Below are 8,686 nucleotides of genomic sequence, written 5' to 3'. Positions count from 1 at the left end.
TTTGCTTACCACAGTTTCTTGCCTCGGTTCTAGTTCAGGCTCAACAAATCCTTCTTCATCTTGAACATTAATCGCGTTGAACTGTTCCCTTGGGTTAGGTTCAGTATTACTTGGCAAGCTCCATTGTGGTCGTTCGGAGATTAGTTTGAAAAGCTGGCCTATCTGAGTTTCGAGCCCTTGGATCGATTCTTGTTCATTTTTAAGTGCTATTTCGGTGTTCTGGAAATGGGTTTCTAACACCTAGATAAACTTTGTGAGCATCGCTTCAAGGATCGATTTCTTTTCCTGTTGGTAGGGTGGTTGTTGGTAGCCTGGAGGTGGTCTCTGGTTTCCTTGGCCTCCCCATAAGAAATTTGGGTGGTTCTTCCAACCCGCAATATAAGTGTTACTATATGGATTGTTTTGAGGTCGAGGATTATTACCCATGTAATTTAATTGCTCGTTATCGATGTTGTGGCCATAAGGTTGGTATTCCGAATGGCTTGTTCCACCTCTACTTGCTTCACACTGCATTACCGGGTGAACCTGTGAAGAACTAAGAAAACCATCAATTTTCTTATTCAAGAGTTCTACCTGATTAAAGAGCATGGTGACCGAATCGACGTTATAAACACCGGCTGTTTTCGTTGGCTTTGTCCTCATGACTTGCCACCAATAGTTATTTAGTGACATCTTCTCTATAAACTCATAAGCATCTTTAGGTGTTTTATTATTGATGGTTCCGCCAGCAGTTGTGTCAACCATTTGCCGAGTCGAAGGATTCAGGCCACTATGGAATGTTTGAACCTGAAGCCAAAGCGATAACCCATGGAGAGGGCACCTTCTCAAATGTCCTTGTATCTCTCTCATGCATCGTAGAGTGTTTCTAAATCCATTTGCACAAAAGAAGAGATATCATTATGTAATTTAGCCGTTTTAGCCGGCGAAAAATATTTTAGTAAAATTTTTTTGGCCATTTGTTCCCAAGTAGTAATTGACCCTCGTGGTAACGAGTTCAACCATTGTTTAGCTTTGTTCCTCAATGAGAAAGGGAATAACTGAAGACGAATGGCATCGTCAGAAATGCCATTAATTTTAAATGTATTGCATAGTTCCAAAAAGTTTGCTAAGTGAGCGTTGGGATCTTCATCCTGCAAACTATCAAACTGAACAAATTATTGTATCATTTGAATAGTGTTAGGTTTTAGTTCAAAAGTATTTGCAGCTACAGCAGGTCTAACTATGCTTGATTCAGTTCCTGTTAAAGAAGGTTTAGCATAATCATACATAGTGTGTGGAGCAGGATTTTGATTAACCGCAATTGCAGGAGGTAGCTGATTGTCTTGGTTTTCAGCCATCTCTTCGGTTGGGGGTTGAGTATCGTCTTCTTGCTCGTTCTCTGTGTATCTTAGGCTTCACCTTATTTCTCTTTGGTTTCTGCAGACTGTGCGATCGATTTCTTCGTCAAAAAGTAGTGGTCCTGACAGGTTTCTTCTAGTTATAAACTATAAAAACCTGTCAGAAGAAAGAAAAAGAAAATTAGTAAATTAGAATAAAATTAAAAATAAAATTAGATTGCAAGAAAAATAAATGGCTAAAGTAATAAAAATTGAGTGTTCCTAATATTTTAGTTCCCCGACAACGGCGCCAAAAACTTGATCACGTTATTTCGTGATAAGTTTTAAATATTTATAATTAATTGTTCTTGAAACTAACTACTATCGCGATGTAGGCAAGTGTACCTATCGAACAGTAGTATAGTTTTAGCAAGACCAAATTGTCGAACCCAAGGGAACTAAAAGTACTAGTAATGACTGTCTTTTATTATCTAGCCTAAGAATAAAGAGGTTTTTGTCTTAACTAACTAATTATCTGAACTAAGAATTCACAGAGAATGGAATTGGGGAATTGCTTTTGGGGAAATCGATTGAATTAAGGCAATACCTAAGGAAAAATCCACCTAGACTGTATTGTTATTCTGGCTCCGAATCGGACGATTTATTCATTTAACTTGTTCCGTAGAGATCCCTAAGTTATGTTATTATCCCTATTCAAGACTAATAACGTCTAATCCCTAGATTGAATAATTGAGACCTTTCTCTCATTAACACCCTAGGGTTGCATTAACTCGATCTATGGATCCCCTTATTAGGTTTCACCCTAATTCGGTAAAATCTTGTCAACCTATGTCTAGGCGCAATCAACTCTGCTTAATTATGACAAATGTACTCTTAGACAGGGTCTATTCCTCCTCTGAATAAGAGCTTATCTTGAATCAGTATCCTGGGATATCAAAACAAGAATTAAGAACACATAATTAAGAACAAGTTAAATATTTATCATACAATTCAGAAAATAATAACAAGATTCGTCTTAGGTTTCATTCCCCTTAGGTATTTAGGGGATTTAGTTCATAACTAAAAAGGAAAACATCTCAGAATAATAAAGAATACAAAACATAAAGAAAACCTAAAACTCCTGAAGGGGAAATTAAGGAGAGATCTTCAGTCTTGATGGTGAATCCGGCTTCTGAGATGTATCAATCAACTTTCTTGGAGTAATTCCTTACTCCCTATTCTGTATGTCCTCTTTCTTCCTCCTCTAGGGTGTATTTATAGGCTTTAGGATGCCTAAGAGTCCTCAAAAGTGGCCTTTTCCGAATTGGACTCAACTTGGGCTCGGCAGGGACACCCCTGTGTGCGATTATTTCAGGCCGTGTTCGAGCCTGTTAGAATGGTACGGGCGTGTGTTCTACCCGTGTGAGTCATGCTTTGATTTTTCCAAATTGACACGGCCATGTGGGCTGCCCGTGTGAGGAAGTCCAAGCCATGTTGATTTCGTACTTTAGCCCATTTTCTCCGTTTTTGGCCCGTTTCTCATTCCTTTCGCTCTCATATGCTCTCCTATGTATAAAACATGAAATTAAAGTATTAGGAGCATCAAATTCATAAATTCTAATGGGAAATCATCCATAAAATGCATTTAACATGGGGTAAAAAATGTATAAATTACGGTTTATCACTCATCAAAGGGTATTAACATCAAATCAGTCAGAAAGTATCATTATAGGACAGTTTTTATAGACTTTATCAACTAATACATACTGACCTAGAAGGTTCTTTACTTTAACCATAAATTCAATAGACTCAAAAGGTTTTTTCTTATCCGACACTAAAGTTATGCATACATATGAGTGCATTGACCCCGGGTCAATTAAAGCATTAACATTAGTATCAAAGATATACCAATGAGCACATCAGGTGCTGAAGCTTCCTCTCAAGCACGAATCACATAAGCCCTAACTGGTGCCCGTTCCTCTAACTTAACAGTAGAATCTTTCGTTCCACCTTGACTGTTACCCGTATTTCCAGTGTTACAGGGTGGTCTCCCTCTCGCAGCAGTATTACTTGAAAAAGTATTCTTGAACCTTTTCTTTATTAGACCTTTCTAGGCAATCTCTAAGAAAATGATAGCAGGGACCACATTTAAAATACTACCCACACTCGCTACAAATGTAGCCTGAGGTTTCGAATTGGAATGATGCTTTCCTTTATCTCTCTTAGAATAACCTACCAAAGTTGATGAACGACTGCGAATTCTTCGATGGAGATGAGAATAATTTTCCCATAAATCATTTTCTCATATCATGTGCTTCAAAATCATCTTTTATTTTTGTCTTATTCCGTTCCTCGGCCTTTTGTGCTCTATCGACTAAAATAAAAAATTCTTTCAGCTCAAGAATCCCGACTAGCAACTAATATCTTCATTTAGACCATTTTCAAACCATGTACACATAAAAACTTCAGATGGTATGCACTCCCAAGCATGAATTTCAATATCGCTTTTCATCCATAATCAGATGTCCTATCTGAACAAGTGCTACAAATTCTGGAAGATATGTTACGGTGTTGTATTTTTAAGCTCGAAGGTATCTAGGAAATATATTTACCGTTAGTTGAGTTCGCTTAAAATAATAGCTATTAGTTGAGCATAAAAATGACACCATATGAGGCTTTATATGGGCATAAATGAAGAAGTCTGTTATATTGGTCTGAACTAAATGACAGAAAGTTAGTAGAAGATGATTTGATTCGGGAAACTGAAGACAAAGTTTGAATCATTCGTGATAATTTAAAAGCTACATCTGACAGTCACAAATCTTATATTGATCTGTAACAGAAATATATTGAGTTTTCTGTTGGTGAGAAAGTGTTTCTGAAAGTCTCAACCAAGAGAAAAGTGTTGCGATTCAGCAAAAAAGGAAAACTCAACTCGAGATTCATTAGACGATATGAAATCCTAGAAAGAATTGGACTAGTGGCTTATCGCTTGGCATTACCTCCGGAACTTGATAGAATCCATAACGTTTTCTATGTTTCGATGCTTTTTCACCATCATTTTGATCTGTCGTATGTAGTATCTACGGATGCAATTAAGTTGCAGCCCGATTTGACTTATAATGAAGAACCAGTTAGAATTTTAGCTTGAGAAGTGAAAGAATTACGAAATAAGTTAAAGTATTATGGCACTGGCACGGAGTTGCAGAAGCTACGTGGGAAATAAAAGAATCTATGAGATCGCAATACCCAAAATTATTTCCAAGGAAAAAAATTTCGAGGACGAAATTTTATAAGATGGGAGAGTTGTAACAACCCATTTTCAGTGTTGTCAAAAAACAGTGGTTTTGAGACCACAAATTCGATTAGTGATTCCGTAATTATTATTATTTAATTCATACAAGTCAAAATAATATTATATTGAATTTTGATATGATAATTTTCACTAATTGAACAAATATTTGCTATGTTGTACAAATTCTCTCTCATATTCAGCCACTATCATTCGAACCTATTTTAATTCAAGTAACTCTTTGTGCTTCTTATCGAGAAACCCCTAACTTACATATTTCTTTCTAAACTCTGTCTGGGAGAATTCCCAATTCAAACGTTCTTTTGGTACTACTGTAATCAAAGTGTTCCACCACTAATAAATTAAGTCTTTCAACAGAGAAACAACTCATTTTAAACATTCAATCGGTGTACATGATAATTCATCAAAACCCCTCATCGTGTTTTCTAAATAAAACTTAGCTTAATCTAGATCATCTTTAGCTATACCACGAAACTCTTTAGCCCCATACTTTTGGATTTTATCAACAAGAGGCTTGCTTACTCGCATTGGATCTAAACCCTGAGGAACTATGGGGACCGGCTGAGGTACGGATGGGTGGAGGTCATAGAGCCATTGGGTTCGTTCTTACGAACTCAAAAAACCATTCAGACATCATTTGGAAGAAGGCTTTTTCAGCCTATCCTGCCTGATCCTCAGACACCGGCCTACTACTAGAAGCTACTCCATGAATAGAGGATTGCGTATTACCTTGAACCTTATTAGAATCGGCTCGGTTGGATGACATCTTATCTATATGAAAACATAATAAAATTTGACTTAGGAGTTATCACACTATCACAGTTTATATAATGGCATGTATTTCTAGACTAAATACATGCTACATTCAGTCCGAGAATTGAAAAACCGTAGCTCTGATACCACTAAATATAACACCTCTAACCCGTATCTGTCACCGAATTAGGGTTACAAAGCATTATCGTACAATCAGAAACATTTAAACTTAACTTCATTCAATAACATTAACAATTTATACAATCATATACATACACATCGTTCGTACATCGAGCCCTCGAGGCCCTAAAAATATCTTACGAAGAAATCGGGACAAATTTGTAATCATTTGAAAAGTCTAGGAAAAATAACAAAATTTTGGAAACAAGTGTCACATGGCTGTGTGCCTCACACGACCGAGACACACGCTTGTTTCTCAGGTCGTCTAACCTTGGAACTAGGGACACACGGCTATGTCCCAGCCTGTGTCTTCACCCATGTAACTCTCTGAGGAAGGTCACACGGTCGTGTCAAACGCCAATGTGCCACGCTGTGTAACTCTTTGAGTTACCGCAAAGGCTCGTGTCCCAAGTGTAACACCCTTAACCCGTATCTGTCGTCGGAATAGGGCTAAAGGCGTTACTAAACATATCGAAACATTCACATCTACTTAAGCATGACATAATCAAAACATATAATAATCATACAAAATTGTCCCTTATATAGGTCCACGAGACCTTAAACATACTTTAGAAAGGGGTCCGGACTAAACCGAGCTCATACAAAATTTTTCAAAACTTAAACATTTTTCAAAGTTGTATAAGTCACATGCCCGTGTGAACAGGCCGTGTGCCTCACATGGCTTTAGACATGCCCGTGTGTCTAGGCTGTGGCAAAATAGGGCATACATACTAACTTGCCCAAATGGCCACATAACACGCCCATGTGCCAGGCCTTGGTCAAAATTGACTTAGGACACATGGCTAGCCACACGCCTGTGTGCCTTGGCCGTGTTCAAGACTAACTTTAAATTGTAGGACTACCCCAAGGGACAAACGGCCATGTAACATGACCATGTGTCGTACATAGCTGAGACACACGCCCGTGTCTCTGGCCGTGTGGACAAAAATAGGCCATTTGAAAATCCAATTTGCCACCCATTTTGGGTCATACCTACAAGCATCAAAACCATATCATTTTATACCAAATTCTTAACTATTTCACAACCAAAACATACATCTTTCACGCCATTTCATTATCAAAAAATTTCATACATAACATACATACCAAAACATACTATATCATGAGTCATAATCAAACCAAAACATTTGTTTTGTAACTTCAATGTACGTCATTCATTCTCATGCCAAATTCTTACCAAAATGACCATTACTTTTTGCCAACCAAAAGCACCTCATAATAACAACATTGCATCCCATATCATATATCAAAATCAAACCATAAGTTTAACCATAATCTAGCCATATCACATGGCATGATATACAAATTACAAAACATATTCTAATACTTCTAGACTATACATGCCATACTCCAACATTTCACTTTCAAAATGTACCAAAATGGAGTTCGATAGTGTGGTGATGATCCTTGATGATCCGTGAGCTCCCGATAGCTTCGATATCTAAAAAACAGTTGAAAAACACACAGAGTAAGCTTTCAAAAGCTTAGTAAGCCATATACAAATAAACTTATCATTCAAAACATGAAAGCATCATCAAATTACTTATACTCCATGGCTAAATACTATCTCAAACCACATAGTTCATATACATTTCCCATATTCCCAATTCATTTACACATATAGCATATTTTCTCATACTTATAACACATATCATCACTTGTACATATACTTACCATTTATTCTCAAACATAGTATACATTTCGAACGTACCTAAATTGGATACACATCTCATATAATCATTCATTTCTCAGAATGCCTGTTGAACCGTTCAAAATCATAAGGATACGTGAATAGCTCGGGAAAGCTTGTACAATGCCAACGTTCTAGACGTGGTCTTACATGTAATCAAATATTGATGCCACTGTCCCAAACAGGGTCTTACATGAAATCAAAAATGATGCCAACGTCCCAGATATGGTTTTACACGTAAATACCAAATTGATGCCAACGTCCCAGACGTGGTCTTACACGAAATCAGATATCGATAATCCTATGTCATGACATATGTATCCTAACGATTCCTATGGTTCATACAGGGCTTTTCGGACGTCGGAACTTTGTCGATACTTTCTCGGATATCTCATATTCAAGGTATAAAGCCATTCATCATTGTTCAATATCATATAAGCATAAATAAACCATTTCAAATACATTTATTTGTATATAGACTTACCTCGTACGGATTCAGACGAACGGAGTCAACTACTCGACGACTTTCGGTTTCACCTGATCTAATTCCGTTTTCTTTTGTTCTTGATATAAATAAATTCAAATTAAACTTTTTTATTCACCAAAACATTCAAATTAATCCACAAACACACATTTAGGGCAATTTACAAATTAGCCCTCACATTTTCACATCTTAACACTTTAGTCTTTAATTTACAAAATCACAAAATACACATAATTTCCATATACCCATGTTAGGCCGAATTCTCATAGTATTCATATAAGTCCATATGTTTCATTTATTTCACATTTTAGTCCCTTAAAATATTCTTTTTACAATTTAGTCCAAATTACTCAAATTCATCAAAAATTCAAAGACAAAACTTAGTAATCTACCACATATCTTCCATTTACTATCATCAAACTTCATAAAACTCATAGTTTCATCAATGGGTCAACTTAAAATCATCATCAAAATCAGAATTGAGGAATGGGCTTGAAAGATTACTAAGCAACGATCACAAAAACGTAGAAATTATCAAAAACCGAACAAAATACATACCTAATTCAAAGTGAACAATGGTCAAACCCTAGCTTGCTTCTTCTTCTTCTTTTTCTTTTGTATTTTCGGCACAAAATGGATGATAATGGCCGATATCATGTTTTTGTTTTATTTTAACTATCATTTAATTATCAATTACTAATATAACCTTTTTAATTCCATTATAAAATCACATATATTATGGCCATTAATGTCCACTCATAAGTTCAATGGTCAAATAACAACATATGGACCTTTCATTTAAAAAGACATAGCAAATAGGCACTTTAGCAAATAGAACACGTCTTTTACATTTTACGCGATTAGGTCCTTTTATCAAATTAAGCACACAAACGATTAAATTTTCATACGAAATTTTCACACATACTAAT

At 36.2% G+C, this 8,686-nt stretch overlaps 1 non-coding gene across 1 annotated transcript; it reads left to right on the top strand.

Moving 5' to 3' along the window:
* The first annotated feature begins 802 nt into the window (after positions 1–802).
* On the top strand, positions 803–907 carry LOC121231147 (small nucleolar RNA R71). The gene has a single exon (XR_005929215.1). It is a non-coding gene; the product is annotated as a small nucleolar RNA R71 (small nucleolar RNA).
* Positions 908–8,686: the final 7,779 nt, after the last annotated feature.

This window comes from Gossypium hirsutum, chromosome A06 (assembly GCF_007990345.1).
Source record: "Gossypium hirsutum isolate 1008001.06 chromosome A06, Gossypium_hirsutum_v2.1, whole genome shotgun sequence".
Lineage (NCBI taxonomy): Eukaryota > Viridiplantae > Streptophyta > Magnoliopsida > Malvales > Malvaceae > Gossypium > Gossypium hirsutum.
This window is presented reverse-complemented; position numbering and strand designations above follow the sequence as displayed.